The sequence below is a fragment of the Anomaloglossus baeobatrachus genome, chromosome 4 (genome assembly GCF_048569485.1).
Source record: "Anomaloglossus baeobatrachus isolate aAnoBae1 chromosome 4, aAnoBae1.hap1, whole genome shotgun sequence".
Lineage (NCBI taxonomy): Eukaryota > Metazoa > Chordata > Amphibia > Anura > Aromobatidae > Anomaloglossus > Anomaloglossus baeobatrachus.
This window is the reverse complement of record NC_134356.1, coordinates 42,133,531-42,146,821: the sequence shown is the minus strand read 5'-3', so window position 1 is coordinate 42,146,821 and position 13,291 is coordinate 42,133,531.

The window sequence follows — 13,291 nt, the reverse complement described above, 5'->3', positions numbered from 1 at the left end:
GCAGTAGTGAAACTAGGCTAGCGCTGGTGTGGAGAGCTGCGCACTAGGTCGGGGCAGTCTGAGTGCACATTTCAGGGGGTGAAGTGCAGATATTGGGGGGCAGCGCGGCTCCAGCACCTGTATCCCCCCAGTAATCCTCTGTCAGACCCCCAGTATAATCCCCTGCTGCCCTGGTTGTTGCTATTAGTAGCTGCTGGCAGGCTGCAGTTATGTAACCCTCATTCTGGACACACCTGCCCTGCTTCTGATAAACAGCAGACTTGTTTCACATGTAAGCAAATGTCGCACCATCAATTCCAGGGGTATTTACCCCCCAAAATGACATAAAACCCCCCTAAAAACATAAAAACCCTGAAAATATAAAAGATTTAGGTCACAAAGGCGTAAAAATCATTCCCCTGGCCTTGGAAACTCAGGCGCCAAATACGTTGGCTGAAGATGGCGGCGTCTGGCGAAATCACGTAGTACCACCATCCTGTCACTGATGTGTTCCCATGGAAACCGACTGAAGACCCCCGTCATCACCATCTTTAAGGCTGCGCTTCATAGGAGATGGTCATTTCTTCTATTTGCAGGTTGAGGACCCCCAGGGGGACTAAAAAGGGAAAAAATGGCTACGTTAATAATTAGTAATTATCCTCCCATTTGCCAGATAAAAACAAAACAAAAACACTATCGCCGCATCCAAGAAAGTCCGAAATGTAAAACTCATTTAAGATAAGGGAAAAAACTACTTTGGTTATCACTGTCCCATCGCTGCTACAACAAGCCACAAAGTACAACTCGGATATTTGGTGGTTCCAGCACTGAGATATGAGCCATCATTTCGTTAATTTTGCTACATCACTGTTCCAACCCTGCTACACTGCCCCTCCATTAGAAACTTAGCTCTGCTACATTGGTTGATCATTGCTGAGTCCACTCTGCTACATTGGCTCTCCGTTGCAAGCTGCAAGTTCTTCATCAATAAGTCAAACCTGCTACATAACTGCTCTGCTACATTGATCCTCTACTGGAAGCTCAACTCTGCTACATTGATTGATAATCGCTGCGTCAACTCTGCTACATCTGTGTTAGCTCTGCTACATCAGTTCCTCATCAATGAGTCAATTCTGTTACATCGCTGTGGCAGCTCTGCTACATCAGTTCCTCATCAATGAGTAAATTCTGCTACATCGCTGTTGCTGCTCTGCTACATCAGTTTCTCATCAATGAGTCAATGCTGCTACATCACTGTGGCAGTTCTGGTACATCAGTTTTTCATCAATAAGCCAATTCTACTAATCGCTGTCTCAGTGCTGCTACATCAGTTCCTCATCAATGAGTAAATTCTGCTACATCACTGTGGCAGCTCTGCTACATCAGTTTTTCATCAATGAGCCAATTCTACTACATCACTGTGGCAGCTCTGCTACATCAGTTTTTCGTCAATGCTGCTACATCGCTGTGGCAGCTCTGCTACTTCAGTACCTCATCAATGAGTCAATGCTGCTACATCGTTGTGCCAGCTCTGCTGCTATCATTCCAGTTCTGCCTCATTTGCCACCATTGTTATACCAGCTCCACCGATCCACTCTGCATTAGAACTGCTCATTCAGACAAAGGAATTTGAGGAACAGAGGCCCAAAGTCACAGGATCATGAATACAGCGATGGTCCCGTCTGCCTGTCTCTATTCACTTCTATGGGAGTGTCAAAAATTGCTGACAGTGCGCTTAGCTATCTCCAGAAGACTAATGAAAGGGAATAGACACATCTTCACCGTTCGTGGTGCTGCCAGAAGAGGCAACCTAGGGGTCAAAGTAGATCGGTGAGAAAAGCGGCACTAGAGGCGCCTGCCAACTGCTTATCTCTTACTATGGGCAGTCGTTCAGCTGACAGGATCATGTCTATGGCCAAATTAGTGACCATTGTTTTGTACAATAGGTGCTTGCTCCCAGGACCCACCACATAAGGCCTTGTATTACACTCATAGTTGACTCACTGGGAAGCCTTTATTGAATCACATAACTAAATTAGACCAGTATGTGCAAAGGAACTACTGATCTTCCATCAGGCAACAGGTATGCTAATTAAAGGGGTTGTCCAGGTCTTAGCTCCTTAGGATAGGTCAGATCAGTGATAGGTGCTTGTTGTGTCCCATGAATGGGAACAACCTGTTGTATATATTTCTTGTATTGCATATTTTTCCTCCTATCAGGAAATTCCTTATTGTTACTAGGTAGATTTAGACTGTATGGAGTTTGTCCCTATATTCCTCCCTTAGTTGGCTTCTGTATAGAAAGCTCCTCCCTTCTCCTCCAGTTTAGTCTAGAGAGGAACCATTGCTGAAGACATGTCTACAACCCTGTACAGATTATTCCTTTTCACCTGCCTTTACTTTGTACTTAATACAAGATTCTAGAAGAAAACTACAGCGTTTCTCCTTGTCTTCCTACAAGTCGTCGTTGGGCTGAGTTAAAACTATCTGTGGATGCCGGTAGTGTGAGTACAATCATACAGTTATCTAAGGGACTGATAATTAGAGCGGTTGGATTCACAGCTACCAGGAAGAGACAGAATAGTGCTACCACCATCATGGTGGCCAAATGTTCACAGTGTACAGAGCCGATACACCACAGCTGAAACAGTGTAGTGTCCGTTCTAGGGCACTGCAGCTATTAAAGGAATAGAAGCTGAGTTGCAATACCTGAGAACGCCCACTACACAAGGTATGGCGCTGTCCTGGCTCCAAACACCATTTGGACATACAGTATGGACACCTTTGAAGGGTGAAAGGGTAGACTTTTTAATTTGATTTTTTTAATATTGACATGTATGCATTTTTTTCTACATTTCTTTTCTGCAATTGGAGTTTTTTTTAATGATGTTGGACTATTCAGCTTCTACAGCCTCTATGTATCACAGTACATAGCAGACTGTCAGGGAATTGACAAGAGCACCTGTACATCTCATTTCCCGTCTCCTGAGACATCAACAAGAGGATGATAGCAGAATATGTCACGCTTTTAGACGTGGCATGTGCATTCAGACAAACATGTCTGACGTACAAGAAAAAAACTCCACAACAACACCACAAACAAGGGGGACACCAGGAATACAATAACAATGGTGGGCCCTGGCACTAATAAGTTGGTAGATGGGACACCTCCTGCCCTTACCTGTCGCTGTACCCTGCACTCCTAGTCAGACCCTATACAGGTTCTTTACCTGTCGCCAAGCAGGAACCTGAAGCCCTGAAACGTCCTACTACAGTCCTGGCTAGTGAGTGAGAAGGTAAGGTTCACTAGACCCACCGCTGCATTAATATAACCCAAGGGTAGGTGAGACAAACGGGAAAAATAATCAAATTGGATAAGATACGATTTCAGGACGAATCCACCGCAGCTCCTTCCACCAAGGTGGCCAGAATACAAATGTTTTTGTATAATCAGCAAAGATTGCTGGGAAACCCTACTACTTAAACACAAAGGGGCATGGCTATAGAGCAGCTGCAGCTGACCTAAACTGCTGGGAAGCTACTAGCAGCAAAACTGACATTAACTGTTAGAGCACCAAGAGAAACAAAACAACATTTAAATGTAGGTTCCAAGATGGAAATGAGGGATCCCATCCCTGATCCTGACCATGACACAGAAGGTCTGTATTTTAGGGACAATTTCCATAGATGGTCTTCTATAAAGATTGCTGATCTTCTTACAATACAGTATATTCTGTGAGTTCCGCTGTATTTATACGATCGCTTACAGCCACACAATAGCGATAAAGTCTATTTCAGTTTCACTTACAGGCTTCTGATTCACAAAAGCTAATTTGTTGGCCTTGGATATTCCGCTGAGCTGCAGGTAAGCCTCTGATATAACCCACTCCCACACAAAAAAGCAGATCAGTCACTGTCCTTTACCTGGTGGGTGCTTCTCTGGCTGTTGGATTTGCTTTACTTTGACTACAAAAATATAAATAGATAGATAGATAGATAGATAGATAGAGGGATAGATAGATAGATAGATAGATAGATAGATAGATAGATAGATAGATAGAGGGATAGATAGAGGGATAGATACAGTTAGGTCCAGAAATATTTGGACAGTGACACAAGTTTTGTTATTTTAGCTGTTTACAAAAACATGTTCAGAAATACAATTATATATATAATATGGGCTGAAAGTGCACACTCCCAGCTGCAATATGAGAGATTTCACATCCAAATCGGAGAAAGGGTTTAGGAATCATAGCTCTGTAATGCATAGCCTCCTCTTTTTCAAGGGACCAAAAGTAATTGGACAAGGGACTCTAAGGGCTGCAATTAACTCTGAAGGCGTCTCCCTCGTTAACCTGTAATCAATGAAGTAGTTAAAAGGTCTGGGGTTGATTACAGGTGTGTGGTTTTGCATTTGGAAGCTGTTGCTGTGACCAGACAACATGCGGTCTAAGGAATTGAGGTGAAGCAGAACATCCTGAGGCTGAAAAAAAGAAAAAATCCATCAGAGAGATAGCAGACATGCTTGGAGTAGCAAAATCAACAGTTGGGTACATTCTGAGAAAAAAGGAATTGACTGGTGAGCTTGGGAACTCAAAAAGGCCTGGGCGTCCACGGATGACAACAGTGGTGGATGATCGCCGCATACTTTCTTTGGTGAAGAAGAACCCGTTCACAACATCAACTGAAGTCCAGAACACTCTCAGTGAAGTAGGTGTATCTGTCTCTAAGTCAACAGTAAAGAGAACGCTCCATGAAAGTAAATACAAAGGGATCACATCTAGATGCAAACCATTCATCAATTCCAAAAATAGACAGGCCAGAGTTACATTTGCTGAAAAACACCTCATGAAGCCAGCTCAGTTCTGGAAAAGTATTCTATGGACAGATGAGACAAAGATCAACCTGTACCAGAATGATGGGAAGAAAAAAGTTTGGAGAAGAAAGGGAACGGCACATGATCCAAGGCACACCACATCCTCTGTAAAACATGGTGGAGGCAACGTGATGGCATGGGCATGCATGGCTTTCAATGGCACTGGGTCACTTGTGTTTATTGATGACATAACAGCAGACAAGAGTAGCCGGATGAATTCTGAAGTGTACCGGGATATACTTTCAGCCCAGATTCAGCCAAATGCCGCAAAGTTGATCGGACGGCGCTTCATAGTACAGATGGACAATGACCCCAAGCATACAGCCAAAGCTACCCACGAGTTCATGAGTGCAAAAAAGTGGAACATTCTGCAATGGCCAAGTCAATCACCAGATCTTAACCCAATTGAGCATGCATTTCACTTGCTCAAATCCAGACTTAAGATGGAAAAACCCACAAACAAGCAAGACCTGAAGGCTGCGGCTGTAAAGGCCTGGCAAAGCATTAAGAAGGAGGAAACCCAGCGTTTGGTGATGTCCATGGGTTCCAGACTTAAGGCAGTGATTGCCTCCAAAGGATTCGCTACAAAATATTGAAAATAAAAAATTTTTGTTTGGGTTTGGTTTATTTGTCCAATTACTTTTGACCTCCTAAAATGTGGAGTGTTTGTAAAGAAATGTGTACAATTCCTACAATTTCTATCAGATATTTTTGTTCAAACCTTCAAATTAAACGTTACAATCTGCACTTGAATTCTGTTGTAGAGGTTTCATTTCAAATCCAATGTGGTGGCATGCAGAGCCCAACTCGCGAAAATTGTGTCACTGTCCAAATATTTCTGGACCTAACTGTAGATAGAGGGATAGATAGATAGAGGGATAGATAGATAGATAGATAGAAAGAGGGATGGATAGATAGATAGAGGGATAGATAGATAGAGGGATAGATAGATAGAGGGATAGATAGAGGGATAGATAGATAGATAGATAGAGGGATAGATAGAGGGATAGATAGATAGATAGATAGAGGGATAGATAGAGGGATAGATAGATAGATAGATAGAAGATAGAGGGATAGATAGATAGAGGGATAGATAGATAGATAGATAGAGGGATAGATAGATAGATAGATAGATAGAGGGATAGATAGAGGGATAGATAGATAGATAGATAGATAGATAGTGGGATAGATAGATAGAGGGATAGATAGATAGATAGATAGATAGATAGATAGAGGGATAGATAGATAGATAGAGGGATAGATAGAGGGATAGATAGAGGGATAGATAGATAGATAGAGGGATAGATAGATAGATAGAGGGATAGATAGATAGATAGATAGATAGATAGATAGAGGGATAGATAGATAGATAGATAGATAGAGGGAGGGATAGATAGATAGATAGAGGGATAGATAGATAGATAGATAGATAGATAGATAGAGGGAGGGATAGATAGATAGATAGATAGATAGATAGATAGATAGATAGATAGATAGATAGATAGATAGATAGATAGATAGATAGATGGATGGATAGAGGGATAGCTAGATAGAGGGATAGATAGAGGGATAGATAGATAGATAGATAGATAGAGGGATAGATAGATAGATAGAGGGATAGATAGAGGGATAGATAGAGGGAGGGATAGATAGATAGAGAGATAGATATAGATAGATATAGATAGATAGATAGATAGATAGATAGGTAGATAGAGGGATAGATGGATAGATAGATAGAGGGATAGATAGATAGATAGATAGATAGAGGGAGGGATAGATAGATAGGTAGATAGATAGATAGATAGATAGATGGATGGATAGAGGGATAGCTAGATAGAGGGATAGATAGAGGGATAGATAGATAGATAGATAGATAGATAGATAGATAGATAGATAGATAGAGGGATAGATAGAGGGAGGGATAGATAGATAGAGAGATAGATATAGATAGATATAGATAGATAGATAGATAGATAGATAGATAGGTAGATAGATAGAGGGATAGATGGATAGATAGATAGATAGATAGATAGATAGAGGGATAGATAGATAGATAGATAGATAGATAGAGGAATAGATAGATAGATAGATAGATAGAGGGATAGATAGATAGAGGGATAGATAGATAGAGTAGCAATCCAAGCTCCCATCACCACAAAGCTCTGATATATATACGTGGGTCAGATGAACCAGGACCCCTGGCACAGCTCTCCCAAACCCAACTGGACAAAATAACCAATCACACCAGCCTGACAAGAACCAGAATCAGGAAGATGGTAGACGAGGGCCAGGAGAGGTATGTCAGTGACTGGAGGACCGACATCAACACCTCACAGAAACTGACCACGTACAGGAGACTACAGAGAGACTACAGACTGGCCCCATATCTGGAAAAACTCCCGGATCCCAGAGACCGCAGGACCCTGAGCCGATATAGACTCAGTGCCCACAGTCTAGCCATCGAATCCGGCCGTCACAAGCAGAGCTACAAGCCCAGGGAGGACAGACTGTGCCAACACTGTGACCTGGAGGCCCTGGAGGATGAAACCCACTTCCTGCTACACTGCACCAAGTACTCAGCAGTGAGGGACACTCACTTCAGGAGACTCTCCCATCTCTTCCCGGATTTCAGCTCCATGAAGGAGGAAGAGAAAACATATATCCTGCTGGGGGAAGAAGAGAGCGCAGTGGAGATAGCAGCGCGGTATGTGAGCGAATGTCATAGACTTCGAGAAAGAGAACTATGATAAGCCATGGACTTCCATAGCCCCCCATCCCAGATGTGGCCCCCCCCAATCCCCACCCTGGATATGCCCCATCCACCGTTACCACAGTCCCCACCCTGGATATGCCCCATCATAAGCCATGGACTTCCATAGCCCCCATCCTAGAAGTGCCCCCACAGTCCCCACCTTGGATGTGCCCCATCCATCCTTCCTACAGTCCCCACCCACCATCCCCACAGCCCCAGTCCCTAATGTACACCTGCTTTGGCAAAACTAATTTGTATTTGGTCCTGCCAATAAAGCTTATTTGATTTGATTTGATTTGATAGAGGGATAGATAGATAGAGGGATAGATAGAGGGATAGATAGATAGATAGATAGAGGGATAGATAGAGGGATAGATAGATAGATAGATAGAGGGATAGATAGAGGGATAGATAGATAGATAGATAGATAGATAGATAGATAGAAGATAGAGGGATAGATAGATAGAGGGATAGATAGATAGATAGATAGAGGGATAGATAGATAGATAGATAGATAGAGGGATAGATAGAGGGATAGATAGATAGATAGATAGATAGATAGATAGATAGTGGGATAGATAGATAGATAGAGGGATAGATAGAGGGATAGATAGATAGATAGATAGATAGATAGATAGATAGAGGGATAGATAGATAGATAGAGGGATAGATAGATAGATAGATAGATAGATAGATAGATAGATAGATAGATAGATAGATAGAGGGATAGATAGATAGATAGATAGATAGATAGATAAAGGGATAGATAGATAGATAGATAGATAGATAGATAGAGGGATAGATAGATAGATAGAGGGATAGATAGATAGAGATATAGATAGATAGAGGGATAGATAGATAGATAGATAAATAGATAGATAGATAGATAGATAGATAGATAGATAGAGGGATAGATAGATAGATAGATAGATAGAGGGATAGATAGATAGATAGATAGATAGATAGATAGAGGGATAGCTAGATAGAGGGATAGATAGAGGGATAGATAGATAGATAGATAGATAGATAGAGATATAGATAGATAGAGGGATAGATAGATAGATAGATAAATAGATAGATAGATAGATAGATAGATAGATAGATAGAGGGATAGATAGATAGATAGATAGATAGATAGAGGGATAGATAGATAGATAGATAGATAGAGGGATAGCTAGATAGAGGGATAGATAGAGGGATAGATAGATAGTGTCACGGCCGGGCGGTCGGGCAGACCCAGGAGGTGGATCCACTGGACCGAACTCGAAGATGGTGGTAGGGAGTCCGGCAGCTGAAGCACTGATGGGCAGCAGAACAGTCCGTGCAAGTGAAGGCAGCGGAGGAGTCCCTGGGACCACGGAGTCACAGATGGTAGTCCTGGTGACGTAGCTCAGGTTCGGAAGCCGAGATGATATCAGGCGGGGTCCGGAACCTCAGGAGCGAGATGACGGGTCACCGCAGGGATCCGAGATGGTACGGACTGTCAGATGGCAGACGGACAGTGTGCGGGGTTCAGGATACGGCTGACTGGATGGCGAGGCAGGTACGGCTCTACAAAGAGAGATAGGTGAGTACAGGCACATAAACACCAGGAGACCTGACTCCTAGCTCAGGGAACACGAAGATCAGGCCCCGCCCCCTTGGACAATAACCCCCTTTATACCCAGTACCTGTTCAACCTCATTTCCTGTTAATGGACGCTGGCCCTTTAAGAAAGGGTCAGTGACCGCGCGCGCGCCCTAACGCGCATGCGCGCCGCCCGGGTGCCAGAAGCCAGGGAAGGAGGCTGAGAGGAGGACGCAGGAGAGCCGGCCAGGTCCTGGGAAGCCGTCGGGCGCCGGGATCGGGGACCAGGGGGCCTGGGACGGACGGAATCCGGGGGCTGAGGAGCGGGCAGCGTGGCAGGTGAGCCGGGGAGCGGGGGTGAGGACCCGGGGAGCGTGACAGTACCCCCCCCCCCACGCCCCCCGCCCCGCAACCGGGACATGAAGGCACGGATAAGAGGAGTGCCCACGTTCTCCCTGGGCTCCCAAGACCTATCCTCAGGACCATACCCTTCCCAGTCCACCAGGAAGAACTGCCGACCTCGAACAGTCTTCATGGCCACGATATCCCTTACCGCATAGATGTCGTCATCGGCAATAGGTGGAGGAGCCGGACTGGCAGCATCGGAGAAGGGACCAAGGATAACCGGCTTGAGCAGGGAGACGTGGAATGAGTTGGGTATCCTCATCGTGGCCGGGAGCTGTAGCTTGTAGGAAACCTCATTGATCTTGCTGAGGACTTTAAACGGCCCAATGTAGCGAGGACCCAGCTTGTATGATGGTATCTTCAGGCGGACGTACTGGGAAGCAAGCCAGACGAGGTCTCCAGGAGAGAAACACGGAGGGTCCAGACGTCTCTTGTCGGCGTGTCTTTTCATCCGCAGGGAAGCACGCCCAAGGGACGATTTGACAGAGTCCCAAATGTTTGCAAAGTCACGGGCTACTGTATCTGCAGCAGGGACATCCGAAGAGGGGGATACAGGCAATGGGATGGAAGGCTGAAGCCCGTAAACAACATGGAAGGGAGAGCTGGAGGACGACTCACTGAAGTGGTGGTTGTGGGAGAATTCAGCCCAAGGTAGAAGGGCGGACCAGTCGTCATGATGGGCATTGACGTAGTGACGTAAGAAAGAGGTCAAGATTTGATTGACCCTCTCTACCTGGCCATTAGACTGAGGATGGTATGCAGATGAAAAGTCCAGAGTCACTCCCAGATGGTTACAGAGAGCCCTCCAGAAGCGGGAAGTGAACTGAGTTCCTCTGTCTGATACGATGTGTAATGGAAAGCCATGCAAGCGGAAGATGTGTTGTATATAGGCGTCCGCGAGTTCCTGAGCAGAGGGCAGTCCAGCCATAGGGACGAAATGGGCCATTTTAGAGAACCGATCCACCACGACCCATATGACTGTGTGTCCGGATGACAATGGCAAGTCCGTAATAAAGTCCATAGCTATGTGTTGCCACGGAACTGAGGGTATCGGTAGAGGCAGAAGACGGCCATAGGGCAGGTGTTTGGGCGTCTTGTTCCTGGCACAAGAGGAGCAGGCAGAGACAAAGGCGGCGACGTCAGTGCGAAGGGATGGCCACCAGTAATGGCGTACAATCGCACCCCATGTTCTCTTCTGGCCTGCATGGCCGGCTGTTTTTGAGGCATGACCCCAGTGTAACACTTTTAGCCTGTCGGTCTCCGAGACATAGGTCTTCCCGGGTGGTATTTGGGCCAGAGTGACGGGAGCCACCGGAACAATCTTGCTAGGAGGGATGATAGGTTGGGTAGTCTCTTCCTCCTGCTCCATGGGCATGAGGGACCTAGACAAGGCATCGGCGCGTACATTCTTGTCCGCGGGTCGGAAGTGGAGCTGGAAGTCAAACCTGGCAAAGAATAAGGACCACCTGGCTTGCCGTGGGTTCAGTCGCTGAGCGGACCGCAGATATTCCAGGTTCTTGTGGTCCGTGTAGATGGTCACGGGGTACACTGCTCCTTCCAGGAGGTAACGCCACTCCTCCAGAGCTAGTTTGACCGCCAATAATTCTCGGTCACCGATGGTGTAATTCCGTTCAGGTGCTGAGAAGCTCTTAGAAAAGAAACCGCAAGTCACCATCTTCCCGGAGGAGGATTTTTGCATGAGCACTGCTCCGGCTCCTGAGGAGGAGGCATCCACCTCCAAGGTGAACTGGCGGTTTAACTCCGGTCGGTGGAGTACAGGAGAGGAGGCGAAAGCTCGCTTCAAAGAGCAAAACGCGGCGTCGGCCGCAGGTGACCAGTCCTTTGGTTTAGCCTCCTTTTTGGTCAAAGCGGAGAGAGGAGCAGTCAGGGCGGAGAAGTGCGGGATAAACTGGCGGTAGTAGTTGGCGAATCCCAGGAACCGTTGGATTGCCTTCAGTCCAGAAGGAGGAGGCCAGTTGAGTATGGAGGAGACCTTCTTTGGATCCATCTGCAACCCAGTACCCGAGATGATGTATCCCAGGAAAGGAAGAGAAGACTGCTCAAAGACGCACTTCTCATATTTGGCGTAGAGACGATTCTCTCTCAGTCTTTGTAGAACCAGCTTTACGTTCTCTCTGTGGGTCTGGAGGTCCGGAGAGAAGACAAGGATGTCATCCAGATAAACTACTACACAGAGGTAGAGGAGGTCCCGGAAAATGTCGTTCACCAGTTCTTGGAATACGGCAGGAGCGTTACACAGACCGAAGGGCATCACGCAGTATTCGTAGTGCCCGTCGCGAGTATTAAATGCGGTCTTCCATTCGTCCCCAGAGCGGATACGAACTAGGTTGTAGGCACCCCGAAGATCCAGTTTGGTGAACACACGGGCTCCTCTGAGCCGGTCGAACAATTCGGGGATGAGCGGTAGGGGGTACTTGTTTTTTATGGTGATCTGATTCAAGCCCCGGTAGTCAATGCATGGGCGAAGGTCACCCTCTTTCTTCTTAACGAAGAAGAAGCCTGCTCCCGCAGGAGAGGAGGATCTCCGGATGAATCCCTTTGCCAGGCTTTCCGTGATGTATGTGGACATGGCCCTGGTTTCAGCTGGAGACAACGGATATATCCGTCCTCGAGGTGGTGTTGTTCCTGGGAGCAGGTCGATGGCGCAATCGTAGGGACGGTGTGGCGGAAGTACCTCAGACTCCTTCTTGTCAAAAACGTCCGCGAAGGACCAATAGGCCGAGGGCAGTTCCGGTAGGTTCTCTGGAGCCGGGGGACGTCGGATTGGTTGTAGGGACTTTAGACATCTCTCATGACAGGCAGAGCCCCAACGAGTGATTTCGCCAGTACCCCAGCTGACTGATGGTTCGTGTGTCCGCAACCAAGGAAGTCCCAGCAGGATTTGATGGGACATGTGTGGAAGGACGTAGAGAGCGATGTTCTCGGTGTGCAGAGCACCTATACGCAATTCCACCGGCTTGGTGATCCAGGAGATGGTATCAGAGAGGGGTCTCCCATCCACCGAGGCAATCACTAGGGGCTTATCGAGTGGAGTAACAGGCAGCTGGTACTTGTCCACCGTGGCCTGCTGGATAAAATTGCCTGCTGCTCCGGAGTCGAGGTATGCCTCAGCCGTGAAGCGCGTCTCTCCTGTTGACACTTGTACCGTCCACATAACTGGGTCTGAGAGAGTCCCAGCACCTAGGGTGGCCTCTCCTACCAACCCTAGGCTTTGGAGTTTCCCGGCCTTTCCGGACAGGAGCGTACGAGATGAGTGCCCTCTCCGCAGTAAAAGCAGAGGCCTTTGGCGAGCCGCTCTGCTCTACGTTGGTCAGACTGTCGTACTCGGTCAACCTGCATGGGCTCGTGGACAGGAATCCCAGCTGTTGATGAGTGAGGCACAGAGGACTTCTGTGGAGGAGGGGAGTGCCGTACTGCACGTCTCTCACGATACAGCTCTTTGGAGCGTTCCTGGAAACGAATGTCCACTCGAGTGGCTAGGGCAATCAGGGCATCTAGGGTGGAGGGCACGTCACGACCCGCCAACTCATCCTTGATGCGACTCGAGAGTCCTTCCCAGAAGGCGGCTGTCAGGGCCTCATTATTCCACCCGAGTTCAGAAGCCAAAGTACGGAAACGGATGGCATATTGGCCCACCGTCAGTGTTCCTTGACGTAGGCGGAGGAGGGATGAAGCAGACGCAGAGGCGCGTC